General features: G+C 37.9%; 1 long non-coding RNA gene across 1 annotated transcript in view; it reads left to right on the plus strand.

The window, feature by feature from the left end:
- The window catches only part of LOC143644735 (uncharacterized), an 80,415-nt gene that overhangs the window by 21,582 nt on the left and 36,039 nt on the right, over positions 1 to 22,794 (plus strand). The window lies entirely within an intron of this gene.

Genomic DNA, 22,794 nt, shown 5'->3' on the forward strand with positions numbered 1-22,794 from the left:
TGATATTGAAACATACTTCTCAAAATATTAAATAAGGAGGTGGTATTGTAATAAGCATGATTCATTAAATAAAATGATCTAACAGTGGTGTAATAACTACCATAATTTCATATAGTATGGGCATAAATGATATTTCAAGATATTTTTAACTACTATAATGTGATATAGAAATATCTGGGATATCTGTTGGTGACAAAGTCGCAGCCACTGATAATACCATGATGACTTGTTGCTACTTTTATAATGGAAGGAAATGCTAAATTTTTGTTAGAGGTTAGTAAAAATAACTTTTTTTCCCATCTAAATTCTATAAGCCTCCTAAATTCTATCCACAGACTTTTTGGGAGGAGGTCGGGCTTTGGACTTGAGTTTAAGAACCTCTGCCACCTCTCTCTCTAAGCCAGCTCAGCAGGAAAACTCACTGCCCTCCCCGCTACATGGCACATGACTCCCTGGCAATGTGGGACATGACTCCCAGGGGTGTGAATCTCCTGGGCAATGTGGGACAGAACTCCAAGAAATGAGCTGGGACCTGACATTGTGGAATTGAGAGAGCATTCCTGACCAAAATAAAAAGAGAGAAAAATGAGACAAAATAAAGTTTCAGTGACTGGCAGTTTTAAAATAGAGTTGAGAGGTTAACCCAGAGGTTATTCTCACACATCATATGGATATCCCTTTTTAGTTTATGGTGTATTGGAGTGGCTAGAGGGAAGTACCTGAAACTGTTGAACTGTATTCCAGTAGCCTTGATTCTTGAAGATGACTATATAACTATATGGCTTTTGCAATGTGACCAGGCTTGCTGGTTTGAAAAGGATGTATGTCCCCTAGAAAAGACATGTTTTAATCTAAATCCCATTTCACGAAGGCAGAATAATCCTTATTCAATACTGTATGTTTGAAACTGTAATCAGATCACCTCCCTGAAGATGTGATTTAATAAAGAGTGGTTGTTAAGCTGGATTAGTTGATGACATGTCTCCACCCATTTGGGTGGGTCTTAATATGTTTCTGGAGTCATATAAAAGAAGAAACATTTTGGAGAATGAAAGAGATTCAGAGGGAGCAGAGCTGAAAGACACAGCCACGAGAAGCAGAGTCTGCCAGCCAGCGACTTTTGGAGATGAAGAAGGAAAATGCCTCCTGGGGAGCTTCATGAAACAGGAAGCCAAGAGAAGAAGCTAGCAGGTGATGCCGTGTTCACTGTGTGCCTTTCCAGATAAGAGAGAAACTCTGACTGTGTTTGCTATGTGACCTTCCGCTTGAGAGAGAAACCCTGAACTTCATCAGCCTTCTTGAACCAAAGTATCTTTTCCTGGATTCCTTAGATTGGACATTTCTATAGCCTTGCTTTAAGTGAGACATTTTCTCAGTCTTAGAACTATAAACTAGCAACCTATTAAATTCCCCTTTTAAAAAGCCATTCCATTTCAGGTATATTGCATTCCGGCAGCTGGCAAACTAGAACACCATGTGATTGTGAAAACCTTGTGTCTGATGTTCCTTTTATCCAGTGTATGGACAGATGAGTAAAAAAATAAGGACAAATAAATAAATAAATAATGGTGGGGCTGTAAGGGGTAAAAAAAAAAGTGGGTAGATTGAAATACTAGTGGTCATGAGAGGGAGTGTTAAGGGGAATGGGATGTATGAGTTTTTTCTTTTTTCCTTTAATTTGTTTTTCTGGGGTGATGCAAATATTTAAAAATGATCATGGTGATGAATGCACAACTATGTGATGATATTGTGAGCCATTGATTGTATATTCTGGATGGGCTGTCTGTGTATGTGAAGACATCTCAATAAAAATAAAAATAAAAAAATAGAACCCATGCCACCAAACCAAGGAGCAGTTTCTGGATATACTGGGGTGACCCAGGATGCCAATAAGAGCTGGGTGGAGAAGAGGCCCAGGTAGTTGACCGGGAAGTCCCAGTAAGAGTGATTCAGAGGTATGGACTAGTCACTTCTTCCCATAGTCTGTTTACTAACGAATGGCAGTGGAAATTAAATGAATAAATATTTGTTCTGTGATATCTGAGAGTAATTCTTTTAAATGGATGTTATACACATTTCCTGGAAAGGAGTAAATAATTACATGGATTTTAAGAATTAAAGCAAATTTGGAAAACAGAGATACAAGTGTAGAAGAAAAATATTCCCACCCAAAGGCAATCTCTGTTGACATTTTCAGGTAGTTTTTTCCCTCAGGCTTTAACAGAATAGCAATAATTTGTGTCTTGCTTTGTTCATTTGACACTATTTTGTAATGTCATTAAATAGCTCCACCATTTCATCACTGTAATTTTGAGCAAGCAGTTAATCCACTTTGTGCCTTGTTCTAGTTTGCTAGATGCCAGAATGCAATATACCAGAAACAGAATGGCTTTTAAAATGGGGAATTTAGTAAGTTATAAGTTTACAGTTCTAAAGCTGAGAAAATGTCCCAATTAAAACAAGTCTATAGAAATGTCCAATTTAAGTCATCCAGGGAAAGATACCTTGGTTCAAGAAGGCCGATGATGTTCAATGTTTCTCACTCAGCTGGAAGGGCACATGGCGAACACAGTGGCATCTGCTGGCTTTCTTGTGGCTCTACCAAAGGGACTTTCTCCAAATGTTTCCTCTTTTAAAGGATTCCAGTAAGCAGCTTCACCTTCAATGGGTGGAGACACACCTCCATGGAAATCATCTAATCAAAAGTTACCACCTACAATTGGGTGGGCCACATCTCCATGGGAACAATCAAAATGCTCCCACCCAGCAATATTGAATGAGGATTAAAGGACATGGCTTTTCTGGGGTCCACCACAGATTCAAACTGGCACATGCCTCCATTTCCTTCTCTGTAAAATGGAGATAGTAACATATGTTTCGTCAGGTTCTTGAGAGGATGAGGTAATTTAAGCCTGAGCCCTATGAAATGGGCAGTATACATTTATTGTTGACCTACAGAAAAATGGCAATTTTGTATGGCTCAACCTAGTACTTATAAAGTGCTTAGAACAGTATCTGGCTCATTTAGAGCTAAATAAATGGTAACAATTATTTTATTTCAAAAACATTTCCAATGATGATACTTTTTCATCAAGTGAATAACTCAACATGTGCTTAATTTTTATGAGTATAATTTCTCATTTTTACAAACAATATCTCATTGTTATAAGTAATATTATAAACATCTTGGCACATAATGCTTTTTGCTCACTTTTAGAATTCTCTTTTTTAGGATAGATTCCCAAAAGTGGAATATCCTCTGGTGGTTCCCCCAACCCCACCTCACGGGAATGAGGGGAACTGAAGAGGAAGATAAGGCAGAGGCAGAGAAATAGAGTGCCGGGTATCTTTTCTCTTCAGTGTAGAAATTCAGTAAACTTGAAAAATGTGAACCACAGGATTCTCCTCCTCTGATATAATCCACCTTTAAGATGGGCAGTAGAACAGAACAGATGGAGTCATCCGTTGTCGACGGGTTGCTTGGGGTTTACCCTTTTCCTTTTCCTTCATAAGCAAAAATGCAGATCTTTTCAAATTGCCAAATGCTGTTCCTGTCTTTGGAGTAAATCTAACACAGATATTACAAAAGTTGTCTACCATTAACAAACCACAGACGTCTCTCTTGATTTTGGAAACATTTCAGCTCTCTGAGTGAAAACTCCAGAGGGGGAAAGGAAACTCTACTTTGCATTTTCAGCAGCTTTAATTGCTCTGGGGTCTATATCCGCTGTTATTGTGTATTTCCTTCCTTTAGAGAGTTGGGTGAAAAACAGACCAAATTGTACGGAAGGCAGTCAGTTCTGGTTCTGAATGCAGCAGTAACGCTGAGCTTTTTTTTTTTTTTTTTTTATTACTTTCCTGTGCCCCGGAGATGATCGGAAACTGGTTTTTTTGGGGGGGTGGGGAGTTGTTCACTGTTGTTTATTGTTGTTGTTTTTCAACAAATGGTGCTGGGACAAATGGATATCTGCAAGGAAAACACATAAAATAACAAAATGAAAAAATGCCCCCACAGACATAAATATAAGTGCCAAACATTAAAGAAAATATAGGAGGAAATTTTCATGACCTCTTAAATATGGTATCAAAAGCATGATTCATATAAGAAAAAAACTGATGAGAAACATTGAAATTTTTTCCTTTTTGAAAGCCATTATTAGAAGAACAAAAAGATAACCCATAGACTTGGGGAAAATATTTGAAAATTATGTATCTGGTAAAGGCTTGCATCCAGCATGCTTAACCAACTTTTACAAACTCAATAAAAAGAAAACAATCCACTTTTTGAAATCGCCAAAGATTCCAATAGACACTTCACTAACTCAGATACAGAAATAGCAATTAAATAACATCACTAGCTATTAGGAAAATGCAAAACAAAACTAGTGAGATACCAACTCACACCTAAAAGAATGGGTGCAATAAAAAGACAGTAAGGGGGTGCAAGGGTAGTTCAGTGATAGAATTCTCCATGCGCTTCCCAAAGACAAAACAAACAAGCAAACAAAAGAATGAAAAACAAACAAACAAAAATCCAACAAATGGTGCTGCAATACTCCATGGGAAAAGAACGAAATGTGACCCTGCCATATGCATACAAAAAAAAAGAAAGAAAAAGACAGTCAGTACCAAATGTTGGCAATTACCTGAAACTTTCATACTTTGCATGGTATGTAAATGATACAGCCTTTCTAAAAATAGTTTGGCATTTTCTTAAAATGTTCATCACAAACTTTCAATCTGATCCAGCAGTTTCACTTCTGAGAATCTACCCAAGAGAGAAATGGAAATATATACCCACAGAAAGACTTGCATAATAGCCCTGTTCATACAAACCAAAAGCTGTAAGGGATTTAAATGTCTTTGAACTGATAAATAGATAATCAAAATGTGGTACGACTATACAGTGGAATAAAAAGAACTCATTACTGGTTCATGCAACAATATGGAGGAACTTCATAAACACTATGCTTAGCAAAAGAGATCAGATGGAGAAGGCTACAAATTGTATGACTCTATTCATATGAAATGTCAAAAAAATGCATATTTAGAGATACATAAGGCAAGATCAGGTTTGCTTAGGCTGGGTGTGGGAGTGGGATTAACTGCAGTTTGGTGTTAATTATATAATATTATGCTTAATACAGACCATTGAACTATACACTTAGAATGAATAAATTTTATGGTATGTAAATTATGTCTCAATTAAGCTGTTTAAAAAAATGAAAAAGAAATCTTATATAGTTAATTTAATTCAGTCTTTCTGTGCTTTAAATTTATCCCAGGCAGTCCTCAGCCTCTACTTTGAGGTACTTTTTACTATTTCATTCCTTTTTTGGCACCTTCTTAAGTTTTGGTCTCTAATTTTGCTTTTCATGCTTTCTTTTTTTTAATTATTTATTTTTATTGATAAATATTCACATACTATGTAATCATCCAAAGTATACAATCAATGATTCATAATTTTGTCATATAGCTGTGCATTTATCATCACAATCAACTTTTTTCTTTTTTGTGAAAAATACCTGTTCTAGTTTGCTAGCTACTGGAATGCAATATACCAAAAACGAATGGCTTTTAAAAGGGGGAATTTAATGAGTTGCTAGTTTACAGTTCTAAGGCTGAGAAAATGTCCCAATTAAAACAAGTCTATAGAAATGTCCAATCAAAGGCATCCAGGCAAAGATAGCTTGGTTCAAGAAGGTCGATGAAGTTCAGGGTTTCTATCTTAAGTGGAAGGGCACATGGCGAACACAGGGTTTCTCTCTCATCTGGAAGGGCACATGGTGAGTACGGCGTCATCTGCTAGCTTTCTCTCCTGGCTTCCTGTTTCATGAAGCTCCCTGGGAGGCGTTTTCCTTCTTAATCTTCAAAGGTCACTGGCTCGTGGACTCTCTGCTTTGTGGTGCTGCAGCATTCTCAGCTCTCTCTGAATCTCTTTCTCTCTCCAAAATGTTTCCTCTTTTATAGGACTCTAGAAACTTATAAAGACCCACCCAAATGGGTGGAGACATGTCATCACCTAATCCAGTTTAACAAACACTCTTGATTAAATCACATATCCAGAGAGATGATCTGATTACAGTTTCAAACATACGGTATTGAATAGGGATTATTCTACCTTTATGAAATGGGATTTTGATTAAAACGTGGCTTTTCTAGGGGGCATACTTCCTTTCAAACCAGCACAATACTGTACACATAAAAAAGCAATTGATTTCAAAGCACATCACAACAATCAGTTGTAGAGCAGATTTCAGAGTTTGGTTAAGGTTACAATTCTACAATTTTGAGTTTTACTTCAGGAACTATCTTTAAAATGAAAGTTGACTAAGATGTATTACTAAATTCCTTCTGCACTTGGGAATTCCAAAGTTTGAAAATTTATAGGAAAGTTTAACATTGTGGAATATTTGAAGCATATACAGTAAAGAGGATTGTTAATGGTAAAAAAAAACTTATATGGTATACTTTTTTTGGGGGGGGGGGCATGGGCAGGCTCCAGGAATCAAACCCAGGTCTCTGGCATGGCAGGTTAGAATTCTGCTGCTTAGCCACCATTGCACCGCCCTATTATACATTTTCAATCATTACTTCCACTAATGAACTGAGAATGATTTGTACTTAATAACCTGTATTTGCTCACAAAGATGTACTTCTTGAGATATTTTCATGGCCTTTGACTCTGAATAAAAAGTCATGGCCTCTTTTCTCCTGACTTTCCTGTTCCCATAAATCATCTGGTATTAAATATATAGATTCCAAAGCACTTTCCCTGGAGATTGTGATAGAGCCCTGGAATATGGGTCTCATTTACTGTCTCATGATAGTAAATTTGGGAAACACAGGATTGGGCTGTGTGACCTTAGTGTAGACCCCTGATTACTGATATTTATCTAGCTGGACTTTCCACTGAAGCCTAAACAAGGATTGAGAGCCTTTCTCTGTCTAATGAGGTAGTCAGTTTCTTGAACAAATTTGCAATAGGGGTTGGAGGCCCGAAAGGTGAGTCTGTATGTCATGGTACTAGGGGATAGAGAGGAGAACAGGGCATCTCCCCTGGCCACAACAACCAGGGATGGGAACCTAAGGAGAGAGACAGAGCCATAAGTAATAAAGTTCAAGGGGATTCTATCACCAGAGGACTTTATAGACACTGACAGAAGCAGTGCTGCTTTGGTCAGCCCCGACAAAAAAGATGACACAGAGTTAGGCAGAAGTTGCAAACTCTGTTTCTCATAAAGCCCTATGAACTCAGGTATGGTGAGGACTGAAGGGATGGGAGTCTATTTTGGCATTTCAAGGGGCTGGAGCTCTAGGACAGATGAGAGGCAGTACCTGAGCTGGATTGGTACAGCTGTGGTGGCAAACCCTCCTCATTCTCACCTCCTGGTCCCAATGGTTTTGAAAGTGGCTGGCATACCACAAAATGGTCAGAGAAGAAAATTTCAGGGCATGATGCTCAGAAATGTGTTGAAATCCTAGTGTTGGAGGCCATGGACCAGTACAATGGGGGCAGAAACATAAATGTGACAATTTACAACTAGACCTTGACTAGCCAGAGGGAAATTGAGTTATACTTACATGGAATCTGCATCCTAATACTGCTGGGAAAGTTAACAATTATAACAATGGCAATAACAAACATTAATGTTTGCTAGGTACCAGGCACTGTTTTAAGTACTTTACATGCATTACATACTTACATACTTAATCCTCGTAGCAAACTTATGAGGTAAGTGCTATTAATATCTTCATTTTTTACAGATAAGGGAACTGAGCTACAGAGAGGAAGAAGTATTTTCTTGACTCTGTTGGTTAAAGTAATGCTAGCTGCTCTAACAATAAACCTTCAATCTCAGCAGCTTGATGCAATAGAACTTTATTTCACTTTTACATAAAGCCCAATAAGTGGTTGAACATTGATGGACCCAGACTGATAAAAGGTCTGCTCTCTTCAATATATTCCTTGAATTCTAACCCAGAGATGGGAAGAAAAACTTTCCTGGAAAATTTCTTGCACTGAAGACAAAATACATCTTATTCCACTGGCCAGAAGTCACTTGCCCGCATCTACATTCCCAGGAAAGCAGGCTGGGAAATGTAATTCCTACTGGGACCCAGTAGGAAAGGAAACTGATTTGGTGACCAGGTAGTAAATCTGTAATACCAACAGATGAGATAACACCAACTATTAGTTCAAGGTGAAAGCTTCTCTTTTTACTCCCACCCTCCAAAATGTGCTCTTTAATAGACTGAAACCACTTTCAGATGAGCTGAGTGCATGGTCTTTTGTTAAGAATGGAAAAATAATTATTTGTCTCTATGCTAAGCATATTGTGTTATCATCACTCAGCAGGGACTAATTCCTTCTATAATTATTATCAGAAAGCATGGCTTAAGATGAACTCTTCTTAAATTCAAGTAATAGAATAAGAAAGATCTCCTTTAATCCTATATAGCTAGAATAAGAAAGAGCTCCTTTAATCCTGTATAGCTTAATGTAATGCCTAGATTCATCCTAGAGTATATTAAGCAGATAATCAAAAAGGATTGGCAAAGTCCCTTGAGGGATGGGAGGAAAAATATGGAACTATTAAATTTACCATCAGGGAATCCCCTGATACTGTGTCAAACTTTAGGGACACCCAAAGCAATAGGCCATGTCCTTGATCTTGAGGCTTACTTTTGTGACACTTATGAGGGTAGCAGATAAGCTTAGCCTTACTTATAGGTATGTCTAAGAATTACTTCTGGAGGACCTCGTCTGTTGCTCAGATGTGGCCTCACTCTCTCTAAGCCCAACTCTGCAAGTGAAATCATCGCCCTCCCCCCTATGTGAGACAAGACATCAAGGGGTGAAAGTCTCCTTGGCGACATGTGAAATGAGTCCCAGGGATGAATCTGGCCCTTGCACCATGGGATCAACAATTCCATCCTGAACAAAAGGGAGAAAAGAAGTATAACTGATAAAGTATCCATGGCAGAGAAAGTTCGAATAGCATTGAAAGGCTACTCTGGAAGTTGCTCTTACACAAGCTTCAGTTAGACTTGTGTATTAGGTAAGGTTCTCTAGAGAAACAGAATCAGCAGGAGACATCTGTAGATAGAAAATTTATGAAAGTGTCTCACGTAACCATGGGAATGTAGAGTCCAAGGTCTGCAGGGCAGGCTGCAAGTTGGTAACTGATGAAGTTCCTCAATGAACTCTCAGGAGAGACTGACTGGGCAACCATGGGAATGGAAGGGTCTAAGGTCTGTAAGGCAGACTGTGAAGCTGGTGACTCCAATGAAGGGTTGGGATGAGCGCCACAGGAGAGGTTCACTCTGAAGCAGGAAGAGTGACTGTCTGTTCTGAATCCTTCTTAAAAGCCTTCCAGTGATTAGATTAAGCATCACTCATTGCAGAAGACACTCCCCTTAGCTGATTACAAATGCAATCAGCTGTGGATGCAGCTGACATAATCATAATTTAAGTCCATGAAATGTACTCATAGCAACTGATAGGCCAGCACTTGCCCAACCAGATGACCAGGCACCACCACCTGGCCAAGTTGACACATGAACCCAACCATGACACAATGCTACCTATCATAACCTGCCAAACCCCAGTCAGGACCATTCCAACCAATCCTAAAGAACACCTAGGGCAATATATAAGATTTCACAAGGGTGCCATGCACTAGTGCAACTTCCCGGAAACCTACCACCTCCAGATAGGTCCCTGGACCAGATAAGTCCTGAAATCTAGAGGACCCAGCCTCTCCAGAACATCAGATAGTTCCATCTCCCTTTACAATGTTAGTGACAGGCCCTTCCAACATAAAAAAGTTAGAATGGCCATAGCCCAAACACCCTTAAAGAGAGGGATAGAAAGATCAAAGGTGATGGTGGAGTTACACAAAGAAGATATGATTTAACAAATGAATATGAATGCTGAATCATTAAATTGATATTTCTTTTAGTCTCCAGTATCTTAGAGCAACTAGAAGTAAAAACCTAAAATTGTGGAATTGTAACCCATGTCAAACTCTGAAATATGCTCTACAACAAAATTGTGGTGCTCTGCTTAGAAATTTATTGCTTTTTTTGTATATATGTTATTTTTCATACAAAAAAAGAAAAAAGTCAATTGTGGTGATAAAAACAAAATTTAGGCCTTCTAGCCTCCTATATTCTGGAACAGCTAGAAGGAAAAATCTGAGAGGAATGTATGGTAGCCCATGACAAATTCTGGGTTCTACCCTGTAACTACTTGTTGAAGAGTGCTTTGAAAACTAGTGCTTTCCTATTTCTTTGCTTTGTAGATATATTATACTATACAATAAAACAGTTTTTAAAAATTCAAATCATTGTTTTTGGTAGCTGTCCTCCAACATTTAAATGATTTATTGCCAAAAAATTTTATGCAGTACATAAACTATACTGTTATCTGGAAAGTAAATTTCTTAACTAATTTATTAATTAAGGGATACCTTTCATTGATAAGGGGTAAAATGACCTTGACCACACTAGTGTGGAGGAACTTTGGGGCCTTAATCATCACCTGTCCATGTTTGTTCAGTTGGCTCTAGAACCATTTTCTGAAGAAAATCTTGGTTCTTCCCAAGACACTTCTTTGGCTCATTGCAAATGGCATTAGGTTGGCCTTTCTTTTGAGCTGTCACACTGATAGACTCCTCACTTCTCTGAAAGGATGACAATCCAACCCTCAGCTCCACTGTCAAAGAAAAAGTAATCATCAGCAAAAATTATTTCCATTCTAGTAAAATAACCTTAAACACTCTGCTGCACATTATTCATCAAAAGTTTGGGTGAAAGAAATAATGTTCATTGAGGATTACTTTAAGGACAAGTAATCCATCTATTTCTCTACACATTCTAAAATTTAAATCTGATTTAGAACTATTAGAATAAACTGTGTAGCTGTACTGTCTCTGGTCCCTTGTAAAATTGCTTTTACTGAGTTGCAGTTTGGCTTTATGCATTGAGGTTAGTTATAAGAAATAGCCCTAGGAATCATGTGTGGAATTTATTGTACAAGGATATTGTTGAGGACTTTGCCCACTACCTCATAGAGTGAGTCATAATAAGGGGAAATTTCTTGTGGATGTTATAACCAGGAAGTTATAATTCTCCTAAGAATTATTACATTTTTATTATCATGGGGACACTGAATTTCATAATTTTACATATTTCCCTATTGCTTTGTCCCTAGAAGCTCAGAATCAAACATATAGCCCAGATCTAGCAAACTTGTAGGACTGTATAATATGCATTTTTGTATGCCAATTGTAACATAATTTAGCTTATTTCCTTTCTCCTTTTTCCTTACTCCTCATCTCCACACCAATTACTCAACTCATTATTATATTTCCTGTTATATTACATTTCTATAAGTTGCTTCAAATCCTTTTGGGAACTGTGCTGGTTTGAAGCTGTTATATACCCCAGAAAAGCCATGTCCTTTTTCCTGATTGAATCTTGGGGGAACAGCCACATTTCTTTTAATCCTGATTGAGTATTACAGGTTGGAAACTTTGATTGGATTTTTCCATGGAGATGAGACACACCCAGTTGTAGGTGTGAACTTTTAGTTAGATGAAGCTATGACTCCACCCATTCAAGGTGGGTCTTGATTAGTTCACTGGAGTCCTTTAAAAGGGAAAACATTTTGAAAGAGAGCTCAGAGCTGACACAGACAGGGACATTTGAAGAAGTAGAAAGAAAATGCCCTAGAGAAAGCTGTTTAAAACTAGAAGCCTAAGGACCAGCAGATGTCAAGCACATGCCTTCCCATTGGCCTTTCTTGAGTCAAGGTATCTTTCTCTGGATGCCTTTGTTTGGACATTTTATGGCCTTAGAACTGTAAACTTGCAATATAATAAATTCTCTTTTAATGGACTCCAGTAAACTAATCAAGACATACCTTAAATAGGCAGAGTCACATCTCCATCTAATCAAAAGTCACACCCACTATTGGGTGTCCATATCTCCATGGAAACATTCAATCAAAAAGATTTCAACCTACCATATTAAATCTGGATTAAAGAACATGGCTTTTCTGGGTACACAACAGTTTCAAACTGGCACAGGAATACAAAAACTATTTATATATTTGAATGTATATATAAAGTAATACTCACATATTTACAATAACAAAAGATGGTTAGCTAGATGTTGGCTTAAATGTCATTGCTGAATATCTTTCATGCAAACAAGTTTTGCATTGGAATTCATGTTTGTTTCTTTCATTATACTCCACTGTTTCTAACACATTTGTCTTCTAACACTTGCTACAAACCTCTCCTACCCTTTTTCTTAAGCTATTCCCATTCATTCCACTCCTCATTGCCAAATCTTACTCCAAAGGCCTCAGCACTTGCTGCTCTTTCAGTCTGGAATGCTCTTCCTCAGTGGGCTCCTTCTTACCAGCATCTTCTCATCAGCATCTCAGCGAGGCTTCCTGACTTCCATCCTGTCTAAATCTGATGTTCACTCCCACCCTACCTCTTTATACTCCTTCACAGTGCCCTGTTTATTTTGTTCATAACACCACATTCTATTGTGATTTTTAGTTCACTTGCTAGTTATTTGCTTTCCCCACTGAAAGACGAACTCCATGTGGGCAAGTGCAATATTTCCCATTTAATACTGGTCTTAAGATGGATGAATGAATGGTCCAGCAAGAACTCTTGCAGAAAATCTCTTTGGGGGATTTTTCTGCACTCATAGAATGGCTCCTTTTCTGGCCTCCTGAATTCTGCCTGGCAGCAATTGCTCAGCACATTTGAAGGCTTTGATTCCTCTCTGTTTCATGTTTTGGTTTGGATTTCCAAATTATTAAATTATTTGACAAGCAAATTAGGAGGACACTGAAGGTACAGGCTGAGCCATTTGAATCTATTATGTACCCTAGAAAAGCCATGTTTTAATCCTGACCCAATCTTGTGTGGACAGCCATTTCTTTTAATCCTGACTGTAGGTTGGAAACTTCTGATTAGATTATCTCCATGGAGCTATGACGCACCCAATTGTGGTTGTAACCTCTTGAGTAGATGGGGATGTGACTCCACCTATTCCAGGTGGGTCTTGATTAGTTTACTAGAGTTTTTAAAAGGGGAAATATTTTGGAGAACTCTCAGAAACTACAGAGCCAATGGAGACATTTGGAGAACAGTTGCTTCATAGAATAGAGATACATATGTTTGGAGATGCTTGGAGCCCAGGACATTTTGCCATGAGATATTAAGGAAGCCAGGACTGGAGAGAGCCAAGGGAAGCCAAGAGATGACCAGCCTCAGAGAAACAAAGTGAAGAACCCCCACAGGAAAAGAGGCTGAAAGCAACAGAGCCCAGGAACAAGGGACCAGCATACCTTCCCAGCTAACAGAGGTGTACCAGATGCATCGGCCTTTCTTGAATTAAGGTATCCTTCCCTCAGTGCTTTAGTTGGGACATTTTCATAGGCTTAGAACTGTAAATTTGTAACTTATTAAGTTCCCTTTATAAAAGCCATTCCATTTCTGGTATATTGCATTCTGGCAGCTTACAAACTAATATACAGGCAATTGAATCTTAATTTAATCAAGGTATTTAACCTGCCTCATGATATTCTTGAACACAATAATGACAGAAGGGCAAGAATGGGAAATGGGAAGTGAGCTTGCATTTATTTAAAACTCTTGGATTAGACAAAACAGGAACCAGTGAGTGTAAGTTTTATAGAGGTATATTTCAGATCACTTTTTTTTTTCGTATGCAGTATGGCAGGTTCACATTTCATTCTTTTCCCGTATGATTGTCCTGTTATTGCAGCAGTATTTGTGGAATTTGTATTTGTTTGTTCGTTTTGAGAAATGCATGGGTCCGGAATTGAACCCAGTTTCCTACATACAGGCGAGAATTCTGCCACTGAACTACCCTTGCACCCCCTCAGATCACTTTTAAACAGTGAACATGAGCAAAAAGTGGAGTATGTTTCTTTGGAAGGGTCAGTCACTCAGCAAGATGTATTGAGTATGTTGCACATGGCTGGCACAGTTCTGGGCACTAGGGATGAGTGTGAACCTGATTTGGTCCCTATCCTCATGTTACGGACAATCTAGTGGAGGCTGTCGGGAATCCATCACAGAAAATGCAACCAGAGATTCTAGTCCTGGGCACAAGGCAGAATCAGGGGTAGAGAAAGGAAGTGAGTAAACATTTGCTGAGGACTTACTATATTGTCAGATGCCATGCACTGTACACAGCCTCTGAGTTCCCATAGGACCCTTAGATGCTTAAAGGTAGGGACATTACAGCTCTCTTGGGTCCCCAAATGTGTGAGTATGGCTGTACACATAGAAGACATTCAGTATTAAATATTGATATAATTCAAGTGCTTCAATGGTAATAATAAACCAGTAACATTCTTAGGGCCCATTTTATAGATGGTAAAATAAAAATTAAAAATGAAACACAAAATAAGCTAAATTATCTTCCAGAGTCCACTTTTTGTGGTTGTTGTCAATGCTGGATTTACAATCAAGACTTTCTGATCTGCAGTCCTGGATTTAGATTTCAAAGCCACACCTCTCCCTCCAAATATATGAGATAACTATCATTGTGATATACCCAGTCAGTTATTATAGGAATGCTGGAATGTCATAGCTACAACTATGCCATTTGTGATAAGAACCTTGATGAAAACTCTTTATATATGCCTTAAGTTTTGCTTCCTCTGACTTTATATTCATTAATGACTTAATTTATAAAGCTGCATTTTACTTTAGATCCATTAGGGGGAGGCAGACATGTTGATTTAAAGGCAAAAGAAAACAAAACAAAATTAAAAAAACAAGAGAGAGAGAAGATTCCTTTTTCAAAGAAAATGCATTCTAATTTCCAAAGTGTTCTATTTCCACTCACCTTCTTTTAGTGTTCCTGAGAAGCTCTTTCTTCTTTATTGGAGACTTTCAGGCATAAAAATGAAGTTGAAATAGGTCACGACAGACACTTTAATTTTTTTGAGTCCCTTTGAAGGCATAAAATGTCAGTATTCCATGTACTCATTTATCTATTCAACAAGTATTTATTGTTGCCTAACCTGCCTGCTGGGCTGGGGCGGGAGGACAGTCACATAGAAAGAATCAGCCAGACTAGAGACGTGCTGGGGAAGCTAAGAGGACGGTACAGCCACCTTGAGAGAGCAAGAGACCTTGAACTGGATCCTGAAGTACAGTTAGCATTCCTTGGCCAATCCCATAGAAACTGTGGGAATAATATGAGCAAATAGCAGATGCAGTGTACTTATAGAATAATAGATAGGATAAGTAAGGGCATGGTTAAAGATAGGTGAGATAATTCTGAAAAGGTAAACTAAGTGGGATTTATTTCAAGACAGTTGGATAATAACTGACAGTAATAGTTAATATTTGTGTTAAGTAAATAAGTAACTAGTATTTAATAAACACTCACATAGCAGTATTTCCCAAGAGCTATTGCAAGCACTTTATAAATATTAACTAATTTCATCCTCATACAATCTAATTACTATCCCCATTTTCCAAATGAGGAAACTGGAGAGAAATGAATTTGAACAATTTGCCCAAGGTCACACAACTTGCAAGGACTGGAGCCAGGATTTGAGTGCTGGCTGTCTGACTCCAGAAGCTCTGCTGCTGATCTGAATATTTTACCACAGTATTTCACTTAATTCTCACAACAACACTCTGAAGTTGGTACTAACATTATACTCATTTTGTAAAAAAAGGATAAAAACACAAGATTTAGTAATTTGCCTAAGGTCACACAACTAGTAGGTGATAGAGAAATATTTAAACCCAAGCAGTCTGACACCAGCACCCAAGATTTTGTAATTGGTTGGTTCTCTTGTTTTTGTTTGTTTGTGTGGATGTGTTCTTATTGTTCTTTATGTGTTTTTGGTGACAATTCTTTTATTGTAAACTTCGTTTTCTTTCTCTGCTAATCTTTTTTTAAAAATTTTATTGTGGTAGCTTATACAACACAAAATTTCCCATCTTAACCACTTCCATATGTATCATTCAATGATATTAATTATGTGCACAATATTGTGGCATATCACTACCATCCATTACCGAAACTTTTAAAAAACTCATTAAAACTTTGTCATAACCCCAAACAGGAACTCTGTACTCATTACGCAATATATCCCCATTCCCACAACCCCACCCTGTACCCTCTGCCCATGGCAAACTATTATATTCTTTTTTCTCTATATCTTTGTTTATTCTGGGCATTTTATATACATGAAATCATACAATATTTGTCCTTTTATGTCTGTTCGACTTATTTCCCACAACATGACACATTTAGGTTTCATCCACAAAGTAGCATGTATCAGAACTTCCTTCCTCCTTATGGTCTAATAATATACCTATGGTCTGTTGGTATATATGGCCTATATGGTCTAATAATATATTAATATAATAATATTATTATATATACATATATAGATATATACACACCACATTTGTTTATTCATTCATCTGTTGATGGACACTTAGGTTGCACCCACATTTTGGCTACTGTGAATAATGCTGCTATGAATCTGGTGTAAAAATAATCCGAGTCCCTTTTTCAATTCTTTGGGTATATATATAGAAAAGTAGAATTGCTGGGTCACTATGTTTAACTTTCTAAGGAACCACCAAACTCTTTTCCATAGTAGCTACAACATTTTACATTTCTACTAGCAAGGTACAAGAGTTCCTATTTCTCCCTTTCCATGCCAACTCTTTTTACTTTTCAATTTTATTAATAATAACCATCCTCAGAGGTATGAATTAGCATCTCATTGTAGTTCTGATTGCATTTTCCTAATGGCTAATGATGTTGAGCATCTTTTCATGTGCACATTGGCCATCTGTAAATCTCCTTTGGAAAAATGTCTTTTGAAATCCTTTGCCTGTTTTTAAACTGAGTTGTTTGTCTTTGTTTTTGAGTTGTAAGAGGGTAAGGGGTATGGTAAGGGGTATGGTATGTATGAGTTTTTTTCTGTTTTCTTTTTCTTTCTGTTTCTGAATTGATGCAAATGTTTTGAGAAATGATCATGATGATGAAAATACAACTATGTGATAATATTGTGAGTTATTGATTATATAAAAAGAATGAAATGATCATATGGTATGAATGTTTGTGTTTGTATGTTGAATAAAAAATATATATATATAAAGAGTCCTTTATATATTTTGGATCTTAAACCTTTTTCATATATATGATTTGAAACTTTTTCCCTCCATTCTGTAGGTTGTCTTTTCACATTCATGATAACATCCTTTGATGCACAAAAGTTTAATTTTGATGAAGTCCATTTTATCTATTTTCTTATTCTGTTGCTCATGCTTTGTCATTTCTAAGAATCTGTTGCCTAATAAAAAGACTTGAAAATTTCTCCCTATGTTTTCTTTTAAAAGTTTTATGATTTTAGTTCTTATATTTAGGACATTGATCCATTTTGAAATAAATTTTACATATGGCATGGGTCGACTTTCATTCTTTTGTGTATGGATATCGAGTTTTCCCAGCCCATCTGTTGAAGAGACTGTTGATTTCCAATTGAGTGGACATAGCACCCTTGTCTAAAATAAATTGATCATAGTTCTGAGGGTTTGTGTCTGAGCTCTTGATTTAATTACATTGGTTTACAGGTCTGTCCTTATGCCAGTACCATGCTGCTTTGATTTCTGTGGCTTTGTAGTAAGTTTTAAGATCAGAAAGTTTTGATCTTCCAAACTCATTCTTCGTTTTCAAGATGATTTTGGCTATTTGTGGCCCCTGACCCTTCCATATAATTATTTATTGAGATATATATATTCTCATACCATATAATCATCCAAAATATACAATCAGTGGTTCACAGTATCATCACATAGCTGTGCATTCATCTAATCGATTTTGTACATTTTCGTTACTCTCGCCAAAATGTGAATAAGAATAAAGATAAAATAAAAAAATAAACACCCCAAATATCACATAACCCCCAGAGTCCCTACCATTTATTTATTTATTTATTCTTTTTTTTTGTTGTTTTGTTTGCATGGGCAGGCACTGGGAATTGAACCCGGGACTCCGGCGTGGCAGTATTTATTTATTTTTGTCTTTCTTTTTTTCTTACTAATCTGCCCATACACTACATAAAGAGAGTGTTAGTCACAATGTTTTCACAATCACAGGAACACACCTTGAAAGCTGTATAGTTATTTAATAATCTTCAAGAATCAATGCTATTGGATTACAGTTCAGCAATTTCAGGCATTCCCTCTAGCTACTCCAATACACTGGAGTAAAACTGGAAAAGGACATCTATATGCTGCATAAGAATAACCTCCAGAATGACCTTTTGACTCTATTTGAAATCTCTCAGCTACTGAAACTTTATTTCTTTTTTCTTCCCCTTTTTGGTAAAAAAAAAAAAAAAAAAAAAAACCTTTCTTACTCTCACATGACCAGACCAGACTCATTCCTGGGAGTCATGTCCCACATTGCCAGGGAGATTTACACCCCTGGGAGTCATGTCCCACATAGGGGTCAGGACAGTCAGTTCACCTGCAGAGTTGGCTTAGAGAGAGAGAGAGGCCACATTTGAGCAACAAAAGTGGTTCTCTGGGGGTGACTCTTATGCATTATCGTTAGTAAGCTTGACTTCTCCTGTGTAGGAATAACTTTCATAAGGGGAAACCCCAAACTCAAGGGCCTGTGGCCTATCAAATTGGCAGTCCCTAATGTTTGCAAGAATATCAGGCATTCACCTTTTTCCCCAGTCCCTCAAAGACACTTTGCAAATACTTTTTCATCTTCTGCCCAGATTACTCTGGGATGTATTGGGGCATCACACCAACCTGTACAAACCAAGAAGATCTCACTCCTTATTCAAGATTCCATGTGATTATTGTGTTTGAGCACAGCCTTTGTCCGTTTTTTTTATTGGGTTGTTGATACACACACACACACACACACACACACACACACACACACACATAGACAAGATCAAAACAGGCAATGAAAAAAGAAGACTGAAAGTTAGGATGACGGTCTCCTCCCGGTTGTCGAGGACTGAGAGGCTTAATGTGACTTAGGATTTTCAGTGCTAAAACTGGGTTTGCAGAGGACTTTCTCCAGTTATAAAACTGAATATTTCAATTTGGGGGTGTGTCTGTTTGAAACTATTATATACCCCAGAAAGCCATGTTTTAATCCTGACCCAATCTTGTAGGGGCAGCCGTTTCTTTTATTCCTGATACAATATTGTAGGGTGGAAAGCCTTTGATTAGATTATCTCCAGGGAGATGTGGCGCCCCAGGTTGTGGGTATGGCCCTTTGAGTAGATTACCTCCATGAAGACAAGACACCCCCAATTATGGGTGTGGCCTTTTGATTAGATGGAGATGTGACTCCACCCATTCCCCATTCAAGGTGAGTCTTGATTACTTTACTGCAGTCCTTTAAGAGAGAATCGTTTTGGAGAGAGCAGAGTGATGCAGATGCTTGGAAACAGTTACTTCAGAGTCATGGATGTTTGGAGATGCTTGGAGTGCTCAAAGAGAGAGAAGAGGCCTAGACACGGACAGAGCCCAGCAGACGTTGCCATGCGCCTTCCCATGAGATGCTAAGCAAGCCCGAACCCAGAGTTGTATCCCAAAGGAACTGCGTGAAGGCCCACAGATGTTTAGAGAAGAAATTGCTGGCATCAGAAGTGGAAGCAACAAACCAGGAACAAGGACCAGCAGATGCCAGCCATGTGCCTTCCCAGATTGCTCTTTCTTAAGCTGAGGCATCTTTTTCTGGATATCTTAGTTAGGAAATATTTTTGGCCTTAGAACTGTGAACTTGAAATTTATAAATTCCCTTTATAAAAGCCATTCCATTTCTGGTGTACTGCATTCTAGCAGTTTAACAAACGAATACAGGGGGCAACCCTCTAAGTCCTGGGCAAACTGAGACCATTAGTCATCTAGTGTGAGAGTAGATGGTTGGAAGTAAACACACCAACCCTTGATCTCTACAATTCAATACTGAGTATGGAAAGGAGACTCAGAAAACTACAGAGCAGAAAAGTGTAATATAAAATGTATCAACAAAGGGCTATGTGAATTTAAAGAGGAAACAGGGGCGGGGGTCACAAGTTACAGTGAAGGCAATCTCGTGGAAGAGTGTGCTCTTAACCTGTGGAGTCTGACCTAACTTTAGGTAGTTAGGGTCAGAATTTGCATTGCAGTTGGTGTCAGAAGCTATTGCAATGATCACACACATTATTTTTCAGAAGTGCCACAACAAGGATCAAATACATATCTTTGTACGTTTTTCTTTCTTTCTTTCTCCCCTCCCTTCCTCCCTCCCTCCTTCCCTCCCTCCCTTTCTTCTTTATTACAACAACAGCACATCTTGGAAATTCTAAAACACAAGACCTTGGGAGTGTGATAAGATGTTATTGTCCAGAATTCTGATTCCATAATTTCCCTGCATCTTAAGCACTCCCACCTTTGTTGGCTCTAACAAATGGCTGAAATCTTTCTTGTGTAATAAAGTTTTCTTTTTGGTTAGCCTCATGAAATAAATAATCCATCCTTGTTTACCATCTGTGTTGGTTTGAAAGGATGTATGTCCCCTAGAAAAGTCATGTTTTAATCTAAATCCCATTTCGTAAAGGCAGAATAATCCCTATTCAATACTGTATGTTTGAATCTGTAATAAGATCATCTCCCTGGAGATATAACCCAATCAAGAGTGGTTGTTAAACTGGATTGGGGGGAATGTGTCTCCACCCATTTGGATGGGTCCTGACTAGTCTCTATAAAAGAAGAAACATTTTGGAGAATGAAGGAGATTCGGAGAGAGCAGAGAATGCTGCAGCACCATGAAACAGAGAGTCCATGAGCCAGCAACCTTTGGGGATGAAAAAGGAAAATGCTTGCCGGGGAGCTTCATGAAACTGGAAGTCAGGAGAGAAAGCTAGCAGATGATGCCGTATTGGCCATGTGCTCTTCCAGCTGAGAGAGAAGCCCTGACTGTTTTTGCCATGTGCCTTCTCACTTGAGAGAGAAACCCTGAACTTCACTGGCCTTCTTGAACCAAGGTATGTTTCCCTGGATGGATGCGTTGATTGGACATTTCTATTGACTTGCTTTAAATGGGACATTTTCTCTGCCTTAGGGTTATAAACTAGCAACTTATTAAATTCCCCTTGTTAAAAGCCATTCCATTTCTGGTATTTTGCATTCCAGCAGCTAGCAAACTAAAAGAAATCCCAAGGGTGGTAACTACCATTTATTCATCTTTGTTTTCCTTATATGGAACACAAAGCTAAATAGCATAGGCACTCAATAAATGGAATCTCATAAAACCAAATTAAATTTAACAGTCTCTCATAAGACAGGATTTTTTATATCCTAGATCCAGGAGAAAAAGTCATCTGATTTAAGAAGTCTGTCTCTATGGAGATACACCATTAATAGAGCATATGCACTAATCCAGGTACCATGTTAAACTCACTACAAACATTATTTTAATTACTTCTTACACCAATCTTATAAAGTAGGTATTATTATTATTATCCCCAATTTATAGTTGAGGTAATTGATGTCAAGCTACTTGGGTGAAAATACATAGTTAATGGCATAGATGAGATTTATTTTTTAAATATCTCTTCATTTTATTTATCTTATTTTATAATCATTACACATGAACTTGATTTTAGTCTCATCTCCTTGTGATCTTTATGGTCTTTTGGAGTGCATCTTAGTGACCTAGGACTGCCATTATAGATGGGATTTGAGAAAGTAAAAATTAGGTCAATCTGAGAAAGGAAAATTCAGTTCGGTCATTCATCAAGTTGGGAGTACAGACCCAGATAAAACTAACTACAGATTTGGCAAGAACTAATGTTTCTCCCAAGGACACAATAGCTATAAAATGTCATAAGTATCCCCTTCTTTGAGTGTCTACTGCTATCTTACTCACTAAGAAACTTTGTTTCTTAAAATCAGTGGCTAGTAGAAACTTTGTTAAAATTTTATCAGTCGTCTAGTTTGCTAAAGCTGCTAGAATATAATGTACCAGAAATGGGCTAGATTTTAGCAATGGGAATTTATTAGTTACAAGCTTACAGTTCTGCTGCCATGAAAATGTCAAAATCAAGGCATCAAGACAATATCATCTTCCAGAAGAAAACTGGCTACTGGCAATCCTAGACTCTTCTGTCAGATGGTAAGGTACATGGTGGCAATTGCTGGCCTCTCCCTTCTCTTCAGACAATACAATGGTGTATTGCTTCTAGCTTATGACTCTGTGGCTTTCTCTCTCAGCTTCTGTCACTTTCTCCATGTGTCCTTCTCTGAATTTCATTCTCTCATCAAGTCTCCAGTCAGAGGATTAAGACCCACCTTGAATGAGCTGGGTCACATCCTTAAGTCAAGATCTTCCTCACCAAAATAGGTCCATACCCACAGGAATGGATTAACTTTAAGAACATACTTTTCTGGGATCCTTAAAGTCTCCAAACCACACAGTTGGTAAAAGGAAACATTCTACTTTTGCCTAGAGGTCTTAAGTCACTTTGGTACAGAGACACTGCCTTGATTTCCAACCTAGGTTGAGTTTCAGACAAGGCATTTCTCAATACAATATTCCACAGTCTTCCTTAATTCTATACTACCCAGAGAAACAGGACCCTGGGTCCATTCTCTGTCCAAAGCTGATTTAACCCCTTTACACACAGCCATGTTTCACTTTGATCATATCAAAACACTGCTTCCCACAATTTCAGCTATTTTC

This window comes from Tamandua tetradactyla, chromosome 8, assembly GCF_023851605.1.
Source record: "Tamandua tetradactyla isolate mTamTet1 chromosome 8, mTamTet1.pri, whole genome shotgun sequence".
Classification (NCBI taxonomy): Eukaryota; Metazoa; Chordata; class Mammalia; order Pilosa; family Myrmecophagidae; genus Tamandua; species Tamandua tetradactyla.